Source organism: Spinacia oleracea, chromosome 3, assembly GCF_020520425.1.
Source record: "Spinacia oleracea cultivar Varoflay chromosome 3, BTI_SOV_V1, whole genome shotgun sequence".
In the NCBI taxonomy this organism is placed as follows: Eukaryota; Viridiplantae; Streptophyta; class Magnoliopsida; order Caryophyllales; family Amaranthaceae; genus Spinacia; species Spinacia oleracea.
The window spans coordinates 123905320-123920099 of NC_079489.1; positions in this window are offsets into that span (position 1 = coordinate 123905320).

A 14780-nucleotide genomic window follows, 5' to 3' on the forward strand; every position below is an offset into this window, starting at 1 on the left:
CGGGATGGCCTGTAACAAATCCCACAAACGCTGCACAACGCGTAAGGACGTTATTAGGCAAGCACGCTAAATCAAAGTCGCATAAACAAAGATAGACGTAAACAGAAAACGAGAACCAGCCAAGGACGCATTTTCAACGCCCCTGGCTAGGCGCCATAATTTCTCACGCCCTACGCTGGGCGCTGAAGTTGCTGGCTGGACTTTTGGTCAGGCGCAGCAGCCTCGGTGCCCACGCAAAAAATATGTAGCAAAAAAAACCATTCGTAAAAAAAAAATGCTGCAAGGGCGTATGAAAAGCACTCGATTCTTAAAGCGGCTAAAAAAAAAATATATAAATAACTCTTCGAGTCGTTGTTAGGCCTCCTACGACGACAACGCTCGACACCAAAACCGAACATGCCAAGTGTTTCGAAAATCCAAAGAATGACCAAAAGAAAGAACCAAAAATGTACCAACGAAAGAAAGAGCGAAAAAACCAATAGAGAGAGTCAAAGTCTAGACTAAGTAATGCTTGAAACATTGGGGCCTAAACTTTAGCTTATCTTATGCATAGGGCTGGTCCTGCCACCTGGTGCCGATCTGAAAATCAAAGGTTAGTGCGTCTCGAAGCTACATCACCGAAGCAAGGTTTAGTAACTCCAGGTTCCGTCCGTCATCCCTCATTTCAAGGATCTCCGCTTCCCCAACCTCGATTCGCACCCTCAAACATGTCTATAGAAGAGCTACAGAACCAAATGGCCCAAATGACCCTACTCATGAACCAACTGAAAATGGAAAACGAATCCTTAGTGGCTGCGCAAGCCAAACATTTTGCATTACTGGTCATTTGGCCTCCTGAAACCGAATTAGTCCAAAAATTCATTGACAACCTGGACCCAATTTACAAACCACATCTTAGATACTTGGGCCTTGATACCTTCAAGAGGGTTTATGATGTAGGGATAAAGATCGAGGATGACCCCACACAAACAATACAAAGTAAACCCGCATACAAAAGCAACACCTACAACAGGGGCAACACATCCCAAGCCCAAGAGGTCCATATATGCTGTGGAAGAAACCCCAACCCGAAGGAGCCCGGGAAGGTGGACCCGAGGTCGAAAGTTTGCCCCACTCGGGTCGACTCTAGTACAAGCTTTCCAAAGACTAACCAATCAGGGAAAACTAAGGCCCATAGGCCCCACACCCAACCCTCCAGTCAAAAATAAGTGCTGGGTCGAGGGCGCTCGCTGCGAGTTCCATCAAGGGAATGGGCATGATACTGAAAACTGCTGGAATCTAAAAAACACAATCCAGGATATGATAGAGGATGAAATAACACCTCTCCCCAACGTTGGCAAACCCAACAACAACAAGAGCCCACTCGGTTCTTGTCACATCTCTCTTGACCAACCAGAAAATATGAACTTTGACCCTACGGCGTATATTACGCCCCAAGGTGAAACACTTGCCATGGTCCCTATGGATCAAATCGAGAGAGAAGTGTGCAGTGTGTGGGATGATGATGCTGAAGATGTTTACCTGTCTCAAATATCGGGCCAGGACCTCTTTACTGAAACTTGGCCCAGATCTGGAATTTTCCATGACTGTCATACTTTGGATGAGGCACCCCACCTCACCAAGACCAAAACAGCTGAAATATTGGACAACCAGGCTCTATGGACATTGTTTAACGAATCGAGGCCTATGGAGGACAAGACTGTAATGACTACCCTAGCTTTACAAGATGAAGGTTTCGATCCAACCCGGTTAATCTCTCCTGCATCAACACTAGAAGAGATCGAGAACGGATGGGTGAAGACATATCAGTGGGTCAACGCAAAAGGAATAGAATTCAAGATGAGTACCGGTGAAGGACCAAAGTTTTACGAGACTAAACCCAAGGCTTGAGCCATATAGAGCACCATAGTAAAAAGCGCCTAGTAGTTCTTTAGATTGGTAGAAAAGAATAAAGGCTTTAGATGGTCCTAAGACCCCTTAGAATATAGGTTAATTTTATTTCAGTATGTTTTCCTTACTTTCCAAATTAATAAAGGCGTAATATTCCTCCTAAAAACTTTATTTCTAAATAAGCACCAAACGTACTTGCAAAGAGGCGGCCCACTCTGGGCCCAATAAACAAGGCCCACTCGGTCTTCAATCGTGACATCGAAATTCATCAAACCCCAAAATGAACCACATTATCATATTACCAAAGCATAAGGGTCTAACCCATGCAACCCAAAGAAAGCAAAAGAAACCATGCAAATGTTGCTCAAGAAAAAAACTCATAAAAATAAACACCGCCCCCGGCATCAACCCGCACCTCAGCCCACTCAAAAGCCTACACAACGATCTTCATATCCTCCACACACTAACCCCATTCTCAAAACTGTTTCGAGTCACGAATAGAAAAAAATTAATCCGGACAAAAATGTGTCTCACGCTAACAGTAAAAAAAACCTTCGAAATAGCCTCAAAATTGATTTTAATACGAGTAAAAAAAAAGGCAAGCACAAAACGAAGAAAAAAAATAAAAAAAAATAATAAGTGCAAAAACATGTGAAGCAAAGCGTCGAAAAACGACCGCCCATAAGTCATTTCCAACGCCCAGGGCCGGGCGCCGAAATCTTTGACGCCCCAGCCTGGGCGTTGAAACTCTCTGCCTGCCTAACTTTTTTCCAGAAAGTGCTCGTCATTTTATCCGCACATAACGGAAAAATAACGAGCACTTGGGGGGTACAACACGTATTCAGATATGCGTACCAAAAAAAATAGCCGTACAAAAAAAACATAGAATTTAATTCTTATACGCGGCTTACGACAAAAAAAAAAAAACAGCAGACGAAAATAATGATACTTCACTCATTTGACCGATTAAATAATATGTTTCCACCTCAGGGCATATTTATTAAGACCTGGCATCCTAGAATTTGTTCTAGCTAGAACTACGCGCGACCTGATTCTAACAAAGATACGTAGGCAATCCTATTTATGGATTTGGTCCAATTAAAATAGAAAAATATATATACATTGTGCAAAAGTGTTAGACATATATAAAAAATTAAGGAGAAACCAAAAAATGAAAATGAAATAAAACACGCCTTTATCAAAAAATAATAAGAAGGAAAACAAAAGTGCTAGGAATGAAAAACAAACACAACTGAAATAAATAAAGGGCACCTACACCCTAGCGAGGACTACACTACTCTAGTTCTTCCGGATCATCAAATAAAGTCTTGTGGAGGGCAATGTTCGCAGGGTCCACCCCCGCAGGTCTCTGCACTGCCCCTATATCAATCTCCATAAGAACCGGCTCCTGGATACTAACTTCCAAAGATGCCGAGGCTTCAGAAACATTCCCAGTTTGAACAGTTACAACCTGCTCAGCCTCAAGGGCACAGACAATGGCGGGAGAAGGATTATCAACATCAACTAGATTAGTCACTGTTTCTACAGGCGGCTGAACCTTCCTAACCCATACATTGTTCCGGCGACGATCTCCGCGATAGCTTGCATTTCTTTTAGCAACGACAGACCCTTTCATGTTAGGCATCTTCTTAGGCCTAGAACTGGAACGGGGAGGAACTTCCTTTCGCTTTCGATCAGGACGAGCTTTCACAGTCTTAATACCATGGGTGTGAGGATTGGAAGAATCACGACCCTCATATCTAACCCGAATACGAGGTATTAAAAGCTCAGCCGACTCCCCATTTCGAGCCCCGGTCCTCACAGCCTTATCATCGGAACTCATCCACAACTTGTAGTTTACAGAAAGACCCACAAAGCCATTTGTAGTTACGGCCCAACGTGGGAGACCATCATAATACTTAGCCCATGCTTGAACCCGTGCTTGTGAAAAGGCCGCTACTTTAGGTGGTACCGTATCAGAAAAGGGGATTGTCTGCCTTAAGCCGTATTGACGCATGACTCGGTAAGGAAAGATATAAATGGGACAAGATAGCCCCAACAAAGAAACATAAACCGATACATCAGAACCCCCCGTCATAGTAGTCAAACCCCACCACGGTACCACCCACTTAATAGAACAGATACCATGAGTAAAAAAGGAGGTCCACTCGGCCTCGTCCTGGCCTCGGTGCAAACATTTCCGGTTACCCAAGGCTATAGGGCGATAGTGTTTAGGATCGGCAGGAATTTCTAAGAGCCTAATTCGTTCCATGAGCCAAATCTGCAAAAAACGGGTACGATCAGATCAAAAAATAATAAATAAACAAACGAAGCCTGGGGCGCAGTTTCAACGCCCAGGACCAGGCGCCGATGATTCTAACCCCCAGCCCTGGGCGCTGAAACTCAGCTCTTAGCAGGACGAGTAAAAAAGAATGCAAAAAAGATGCGCAAAAGATCGATTACCTGCAGCAATAGGGGGCTCCCCTTAAAATATTCAGATTTGGTATCCTTCTTCAGTTCATCCGCACTCAGCAAAGTCTCGGCAACAACCAATGGTATGATAGAATAACAGCTTTCCATCTGGCTAATCAAGGGGATCAACCTTATGTCACCAAACTCTCCATTGTTATTCGACAACAAATAATGATTCAACAAGAAAAATACAAGGGCTCGAATGTTCAATTTTTGTTCGGTCATATTTTTACTAGGTCTAAAGTGGTGTTTTACAAGCTTTGCCAAATTAACCTCATCACCTACAACAATCTCAGCAAGTGTGTTAGCATCTAGTCCTAGGAAAGCCCCTATGGTTGTTTTACCCTCTTCAATGGTGCCAGGAGTGGCAGGAGTAGCATTAGTAGAATAACCAAGGATCGCGGCAAATTCAAAGGACATATTTCGTTGCCCCGAAAGACAAAAACATGATGATCGGAATCCCAAAAGCTTAGGGATGCATGCAGGAAGTTATAATCAATATTAATTTATTGTAAGCCTAGGAGTGCCTCTAAGTGATATTCTTTCAACAAAGCCTTTTCTGTAGGAGTAAGGGCTCGTAGCCAACGCCTAACAACTCGTTGGAGTGAGAAGTGAGGAATCGACATGACAAAAGCAAGGAGTGATTAAAAACGCAGCAATTACAAGAGAGAAGGAAATTGAGAGTGATAGAAAATAGGGACGTATCTAGCCCCTATATATAGCTGAAGACATCAAGTGACATCATGATCCCATTCGGAAACGCGTAAAGAAATCCGAAAACCAAAAATCGCCAGGAGAGGACTTTCAGCGCCCACGGCTGGGCGCCGAAATAATTAACACCCTCCATTGGGCGCTGATTATGCAGCCTAAGGCCCAGATTTCACAAAACGCGGAACAGGAAAGGACTTAAAACCATGTCGCTAGACGTGAGGCCCTATTGCAATTAAGATCAAGCCCAAAAGCACCTTTAGCACCCAAATATCAAAAAAAATGAGTGTTAAAACTTGGTCAAAACTTAGACTCGTCTCGAGGAATATATGTGTACACTTTTCAAAACAAATATGAGCAATATAAATATCAAGGTCATTCTTCGAAACACCAAAAAAAAAAAATATTGTGAAGTCGTTGGTTTCTCAAAATGAAAAATGTTTGTTTGTCAAAAGATTAATCCTGGCCAAGCTAAACCAAATATTATTGGAAAATAAACTTTGTCGCCCGGAAACTGAAGTCGCACTCCACGGCCTCGTCAAAATAGCATACCACTATAAAGGTCACTCACACATACGAGCATGACCCCAGACATGATTAAAAGACGTTATAAGCTACGTACCTCTCTTGGCAAAAAATGACCGACGAGCCCAATTGCTTGGGGGCTCTCAGAAAAAATATATACTCCAACAAAGAGTGTGCAAGGTTAAAATCATGCTCCCGGACTACGCTATACACAGTCCTGTGTTTGGATAATCTAAAAAAAAACGGTATTTTAAAAAAAAAAATCGTTAACAGAAATATACACAGTGTGGGCCCACTTATAGGACACACTTAATCAGAAAATATTGCGACCCACCAACAGGTTGTAAATACAAAAGCCCTTCTACATAGGCAAAATGAAAAGAAAGTAAGAAATTCAAAATGGGCTCGCCCACCTTCAACGGGCGTGGTCTGCGTCACTAGCCGCGCAGGTCCTCAGTTTTCGAAAAATAAAGTCTTCAAATTTAAAATAGGCTCGCCATCTTCAGCCGACGGGGTCTACGTCACAAACCGCGTAGGTCCTTATTTTCAAAAAAGCACAAACAAATTTCAAAATAGATTCGTCCACTTCAATCGGACGGGGTGTCCACCCTTAGCGGACAGGTTCGCCATCTTTAGCCGGCGGGGTCTACGTCACAAACCGCGTAGGTCCTTATTTTCAAAACATCAAAACAGATTCGTCCACTTCTATCGGACGGGGCGTCCACCCTCAACGGACAGGCTCGCCCACCTTCAGCGGGCGGGGTCTGCGTCACTAACCGCGCAGGTCCTTAGTCGCTGCAGCGATAACTTTTCTGGTTTTCCCTTTTCCAAAAAATAAAAGGATTGGTTTTTTCGTTTTTTCAAAAAAGAACGATGTGCTGGATTTTCCTTCGTTTTACGTCCCATAAAAACAAGGGGGTTTTCTCGTTTAGCTAGCCCTGAAAATGAGAATCTTTAAAAACATTTTTACCTCGTGATTGGGCTTGGCCACGCCCAATTACACTTTATAGCTTTGATTTCGAAAACATCTGTAGCTACTCCCAATGACAAAGTGAGGGAGTTTCTACGCTTCTTTAGATACTTCCAATGACAAAGTGAGGGAGTTTCTATACTATCCGTTGACAAATCCTAATGACACGTGAGGGATAAGTCGACACTTCAAGTGATGACCCTTAAGTCAAATGTTATCACTCGGGGGATCGTGAGACCCTCGCAAAAGCAGGTCACCATGACTTGTGTGACGCACTCCGTCTAATACTTTGACCATCGTCTTACTCCAAGACTCAGTCAAAGTGGGGGCTAACTGTAGACACCTACTTTTGTCCCCATTCTCGAAAGGGAAGGTTCGATGATGAGAACATAAATCTCCACTTGACAACGCATCTTCTATAAAATAACGAATCTCAATTCCCCTTTTCATTTCATCCAAAACCTACTATTTATAGAAATCTGCTATTTATGGAAACCTGCTAAAAATAGTAACTGCCGTAATGGGTAGTTGTTAAAAGTGGCAAGTCATAAAAGATAGAAACCTGTCAGAATTAGGTGTTGCACTCCAACATAAATCCTAAATGAGATAGAAATTGCGAGAGAATCCTATTCCTAATACGATTCGAAAATAAGAGTTACGTATTAATTAAAATCCTAACGAGCCTAGAGTTCGTAACGGGCCCGGATGCATTCCATAATAAAATTAATACGCACTAAAAGACTCGATTAAAGTCTCATACACTCCGGATTCTAATAATCCTAATTTGACAAAGAAACGGCCCAGACCCTATTTTCAACGCCTGGCTCTGGGCGCCGAAATCTTCGGCGCCCAGGCCTGGGCGCTGAAAATACCTGGGACGTGTTCTTTCCTAATTCCTCGTGGATTAGAGTTCTACAATTCTATCTTTCCACGAACTCTTTTCTATAAATAGGGCCCTAAGTTCGACGTGAAAAGAACAACAACACACAACTATTATTCTGAGTATTGACTCTAAACCCCTAAGCCTAAGCCTCACGCTGCAAAACTGATCACGCGTTTTGTCGCAATCGATCCAAACATCGAACAGAACGTATCCTGTCCTATAATTTGAGATTCGTTAAATAAAAGGAGAAATAGCAAAGTCAAAGTGGTTAGTTTTCTGAGAACCGTGACGCACCTCTCAAGGGTGCATCGTAATGTGTCCCTTTTCCATGGTTTAATTGCTTTCCTCGCCCTTTTATGAACTGTTAAACTAATTAAATCTGATTGTTCTATCACGCCTAATAAAGATAATATGTTGGGAAATTGGATTATCATGCTAGGTCCCTTAAAACAATCTAAATCAGATAATCACGATCGATCTAGTACTATATGTTGCATATTGTTAAAATCAACTCAGATTAGTTTAATAGTTAACGCATGTCCCTTCAATTATTTATGCTGAGCCAGCAAGGATATCCTGCCTCTGGAGTTATCGAAGAGCGAGTACCCCTCTCGGTAGTTACAGTCCCCCGAACCCTCAATCTCTACCTTGCGGGTGTATGTTGAGAGATCCCCACACCAGGGATCACAAGGGAACCTACGGCCGTCGTGGTCAAACATAATTGCACTCCCTTTATGTCACGATAACCGGGTTTTGTTAGTTTTTCTCATTATCGTTAAAAACTGAATGGCGACTCCTATATTACTAGTCAATTGGGTGTAAACTCACAGGAAATCCAATTACACTTGATTTGGCAAAAAGAAACGTCACACCCACGAGGGACAAGGTCACGCATTAGCCTCGTGCTTTTTCGACCCCCTCACACAACTGCTGAGAGAATACAAAGAAATATTCTCCTTCACAGTGTAAGAAACGCCAGGCATCGATCCAACAGTAGCAGTGCACAAGCTAAATGTAGATAGTGCTATGAAGCCAGTACGACAGAAGAAAAGGAATCATGGTGAGGCTAGAAACTTAGCTGCCGCCGCTGAAGTGCAAAAATTGATGGACGCAGACTTTATACGCCCATGCTAGTACCCTGACTAGGTGGCCAATGTAGTGCTAGTGCCCAAGCCCAATGGGACGTGGAGAATGTGCGTCGATTATACTGACCTAAACAAGGCCTGCCCAAAGGACAATTTCCCATTACCAAAGATAGATCGCCTTGTCGACTCGACGGCTGGACATGCCATGATGAGCTTTATGGACGCCTACTCTGGATTTCATCAAATTCCCTTGTTGCCTGAAGATCAGGAGAAGACATCGTTTGTCACAGAGCAGGGTTTATACTGTTACAAAGTAATGTCGTTCGGCCTAAAAAATGCACAAGCCACTTTCCAACGCTTAGTGAACAAAGTTTTCGCTAAACAGCTTGGAAGGAATATAGAAGCTTATATTGATGACATGATAGTGAAAAGCAGGCAGCGAACAGACCACCTCGGGGACTTGCGAGAGACCTTCGAAACCCTTCGAGCATACCAAATGAGACTCAATCCCAAGAAATGCATCTTTGGAGTCACTTCTGGAAAGTTTCTTGGTTTTCTAATTGATGAAAGAGGCATTGATGAGGCCAATCCCGACAAAGTACAAGCAGTCATCACTATGACGTCCCCAAAGACAGTTAAAGATGTACAACGAATGACTGGTTGCCTAGCCGCCTTGGGACATTTTCTGTCCAGAGCTGGGGATAAGTGTCATTAATTCTTCAGCACAATAAAAAAGGGCACCCAGTTTGAATGTGACGCCCCAAGCAGAAGCGTCTTTCCTTCGTTTAAAAGAGCATTTGCACACCCTACCGCGCCTAGTTAGCCCTCTCCAAGGAGAAGTCTTGTGTCTATATCTTGCCATTTCGGATCACGCTCTGAGTGCCGTCCTGCTCACTGAAAGAGATGGAGTACAGGTCCCTGTCTACTTCATCAGCCATATGCTACAGAATGCCGAGCTCAAGTACCCCACTGTCGAAAAATTTGGCTTTGCATTGTTCTTAGCCAGCAAGAAGCTCCGCCCTTACTTTTTGTCCCATCGACTGATAGTATACACAGATAAACCTCTGAAATGACCATTCACTAATCTGGAAGCGTCCGGGAGAATACTCAATTGGGCAATTGAACTCAACACCTTTGACATCTCATATGAACCCCAAAAGGCAATAAGCGGGCAGACATTTGTTGATTTTATTGTATAAATGACTAGGCCGGCTCACATGAAGAATAATAAGAAACAATGGGTATTCCATGTAGATGGGTCCGCCACCCAAAGTGGATGTGCAGCCGGCATCATCTGTGAATCACCAGAGGGGGACATATATGAGTATGCCATGCGCTTCAAATTTCAGGCGTCAAACAATAAGGCTTAGTACGAGGCTTTGATATGTGGGATCCAAATGAGCAAAGCAGTGGGTGCAGAAGAGATTTTGGTTATGTCTGACTCACAGCTAATTGTCCGCCAAGTAAAGGGGGAATATGAAGCAAAGGACGACGCCATGATGGAGTACTTGGAAATTGTTAGGTTAAGAAAAATATAAAACATATATTTCATGCGGAAAAACCATAAAGCCAGGAATCCAAATTAATTGCCACATAACAATTAGCATAATTTAGGATGTATACATTTGTAGTGTGCCTTCCCTAGTTGCTCCCGGACCGAACAAGAACAAGTTTAGGACTCCAAGTGTAGTCCCTCCGTAGATAGTCCACAGCACGTTCAGATCCGCCTTAGATTCAATTAACTAGAATTTAGCCTAAGGTTTATTCGTTTATAATTGTGTGGCAAATTATTAACTTTAGTTTTTAACTTAAAACTATATGAATACTTGAATTGATGTATTTATAAATTGTGATTGCCATCACCTATTTATAGGGTAGGATTATCGGAACTAGAAACCTACTAGGATTCAACTTATCTAATTCTATTAGAATTAGATTCAAATTAAATCTATTATTTTTAGTGTTTTTCATAACAACTAATTCTAGTAGTTTTAGGAAAATATTCTAATCGGATAAATCCTAAACACTTAAGGATTTGAAACACGCACGAACACAACGACATGCACGAACAGCCCGCAAGGAGCCTGCCCGCGCGCGCTGGGTTGGCTCGGCCCAGCAGCTGGTATGCGGCCCACGAAGGGCGCGCCAGCCTCCTGGCCTTGCCGCTTGCTGGACCTGGCCTTGCTTGCTTGCTTGGATGGGCCTTGCATGCTTGGCAGGCTGCTTGCTCGCCTGCTGCGCTTGCGCGAGCTTCGCTAGGCGCAGGCCTAGCTTCGTGCTGGGCCTTGCGTCTAGCAAGCTCGTCCGATGTTTATTTCGTACGTCGCGCTTCCGATTAGTTTTCCGATTCTGGAATTCATTTCCGATTCGAACAATATTTAATATTTCCGATTCCGGAATTAATTTCCGTTTCGAACAAATAATTAATATTTCCGATTCCGGAATTTATTTCCGATTCCGATAATATTTCCGATTCCGGCAATATTTCCATTTCCGATAATATTTTTCGCTACGTACCATGTTTACGTTTCCGACAACATCTTCGACTTGGATAATATTTATATTTCCGATACGATCTATATTTCTGTTTCCGGCAATATCATCGTTTCCGGAGTATTCATAATTTGCCTTTTGACGATTTCAACTCCCACTGGAACCGAGATCCGTCTATTCCGAATATCCCTAAATGGAGTATTTAATTTACCTAAATACTTGATCCGTTCACGTACTATTTGTGTGACCCTACGGGTTCAGTCAAGAGTAAGCTGTGGAATAATATTATTAATTCCAGTTGAACTGAAGCGGCCTCTAGCTAGGCATACAGTTCACTTGATCTCACTGAATTATTAACTTGCATAATTAATTAATACTGAACCGCATTTATTAGACTTAATATTTAATGTATACTTGGACCAAGGGCATTATTTCCTTCAGTCTCCCACTTGTACTTAGGGACAAGTGTGCATTGCCTAATTCCTTTGTCGCTTGATGCTTGCTCATGAACATAAGGTAAGAGTTGTCATCCTTATTATGTCTAGAGGTGTTTCTCGGTTTCAGAGTTCAACTGATCAAATAAATAGATAATCATAGCCTATGATTCATCTGAGCACGACCATACATTTTACAGTTTCTAGCTCTCCGAGTGGCCTTGTACAACTTCCAGCATATCATCCCGGTTTATGGGAGGACAATCCCAATCTTGTGATCTTGAGGTTAGACTTCATTTGATAGGTGATTACCCGAGCGTTGCCGTTATGGCCTCCTTTTACGGTGTGACGGTTGACAACGTCAAAGTAACCAGTTCTCAAACAAGTAATCTCAAATCACTCAGGTATTGAGGATTAATGTCTAATAATTTTAATGAAATTTACTTATGACAGATTTTCATCTGTTACAGTAAAGTTTCATAGGGCTGTCCAATACTAGTCTTCCCAAAGTAAGTATCTATGCAAATGATTGCGACATTGCTATGTCCACATAGTTCAAGAAACAGAACTACTAGTCATCTTGCATTCTAGTCGTCTTGTGTTTTCTATGCATCCATCTTTATAGAAAACTCCGACCAGGGACCATTTTCAACTTTTGACATTCAAGTTCACTTGATAGATATTTCTTAGTCACAGGACTTGTCCTGACAGTCTATCTTGAATATATCGTCAAATTGAAGGGACTTATCATTTAATAAACCACAAATTAAATGGAAAAATGAATTCTATTCATTTATATGAATGGTTAACCAATAATGTTTTACAAAGTATTAAACTCTAAAACTTTAAAACATTAAATAAGGACATCAAATCCATTCTCCAACATGCTTGATTCTCATAACTGTAATGCGGGAGTTGTGCTTCGCTTGCGGCAGAGGTTTAGTAAATGGATCTGAGATGTTGTCGTCAGTTCCAATCTTTCTTATCTCGACTTCTTTTCTTTTAACGAACTGTCGTAGAAGGTGAAATCTACGAAGTACATGCTTGAGTCTCTGGTGGTGTCTAGGCTCCTTTGCATGTGCAATAGCTCCGTTATTATCACAATATAGAGCTATTGGTCCTTTAATGAAGGGGACTACACCAAGTTCACCTATGAACTTCCTTAGCCAAATAGCTTCCTTTGCTACTTCATGTGCAACAATGTACTCCGCTTCACTTGTAGAATCCGCAATGGTGCTCTGTTTAGCACTTTTCCAGCTTACTGCACCTCCGTTGAGGCAGAAGACAAACCCAGACTGTGATCTGAAATCTGAAGGAAATATGTCCTTCACCCAAGGTGCATTAAGTCTAATACCAAGGTTCAAATTAATTGCGAACAATTAATTCTGTGAGATCAAGTGATCGGAAAAGCTAGCTGGAGCAATGCTTCCGATCAGTGAGTTCTAATGGATATTAAACTCACAGCTTACTCTTGACTGAACCTACAAGGTCACACCAATGACACGTAACAGATCACCGGATTAAATGAATCGGAAATTCATTTAATAGCTTTTCGGGAATTAGTTGGAAAACGTATTATACGATACAACCTTGCATCGGAATCGTATATCGCATCGCGAATATTCATAAGGTGGGCGACACGAATAAATCGTATTGTACGACGGTGATTCGTCGAATACGAAACGATAAATAATATATCGAAAATATATTAAATCGCGAATACGAAGGGCATCGGAGTTGCCGGCCCGTCAAGCCAAGCACGTAAGCGTGCAAGGCCCAACGAGCCAGCAAGCTCGCGAGCAAAGGCGAGCAAGGCCAACCCATTGGGCGCGAGCAAGCAACATCACGCAACAGCAGCAACACGCAGCGACGAGCGAGCAGGCCCATGGCCCAGCTGCTCGGCGCGCGCGCGCTGTGGGCTTCGGCCTGCAGTGTGTGTTGCTGGGCGGCGGGCTGTGGTCCGTGTGCTTGTGTATGTGGCCGGTCAAGGCTCTTTAGTCTTGGCCGGTTACATCATTAATACAATAAGTCAATTGTATTATTCCAACACACACAATTCATTACTCAAACTCTAGACACAGTGAACCCTAACTCTCTTTGTGCCTCCAAAGTGAGTTCTTCCCAAAAGCACAAACTCTTGATCGATTGTCTAAGCTACGATAATCAAGACGGATCTGATCGTGTCGGTGAACCAAGTAGAGGAACGAAAAGTGGAGTTCTAAGTTCGTGTTCGTTGACAATTTGTGGAAAACACGCTTCAAACGTAAGTCTTCTTAATCTGTGCTTTATACATGTTTCCTGGATTTGGGGATTGTTTCCGCACATGTTATTATGTTTAACTGTATTCCCCTACAGTGGTATCATGAGCCTTATGTATTCAAAGAATTTTTTAGCATGATTTATTTGTTTTTGCATCTGTCGAAAATTTTGAATTTTTTGTTGAATTTTTACGAATTATTGGATGAATTGCGTAATAATCTGGTCCGAAATAAAAAATAATCGTTTTTTCGAGTTTTAAAACCCTAATCTGATTGAAAAGGATTTTCTAAGATCAACTCATGTGAACGGAATTGCAAAAACAGGCCTCGAAGTGTCGTTTTTTGGACGTTTTTGTTAATTATTTAATAAAAATTAAAAGTGTCGGACAGTAATTCAATTAAAAGGTCAATCTAAACTACTCGGAATTGCTTGAAATTTTGACAAAATGTTACTGGTTATATTCTTGATCTATGGTAAAATTTTCAGATTTTTCCAATAAGTACAAACCCTAATTTTGCCTTTCCCCAATTCGTAAAATTTGAAACCCTAATTGAATTTTAATTAATTTTGGTTTAATAATTAGGTTAATTGGGAAAGGAAATATAATTTCATGAATCAGTGGCTAATTTTAAAAATTATTGGATTAAAATTTTGAATGGTTTCGTTAATTTTAATCGCACTTAAACCTAATTATTAAAAATCTGAAATTTAAATGTTAATGAACGATTTAAAGTTTCGGATTTTATTATTTAAATGTTCAATTTTTTTAAGTTGATTCGTTCGTTCTTAAAAATTTGAATAAAGTTAGCCTTTGATTTAATATTTTACGAAATTGGATTGTCGTTAAAGTTTATTAAATCGTTAAAAATCGTTGTTTTTCGAAAATAAAAATCGTAACTTTTTGAAAAATAATATTAATTGAAGTTCGTGAAATTAAATTAAATTTTAATTATGTTGGTCCGTAGGCACGAACCATAGGCATGAACGCGATGTGTGGTGGACGTATGGCTCGCAAGGCCATGCGGGCTGCTGTACGAGAGCCGAGCCACAGCGACACGGGC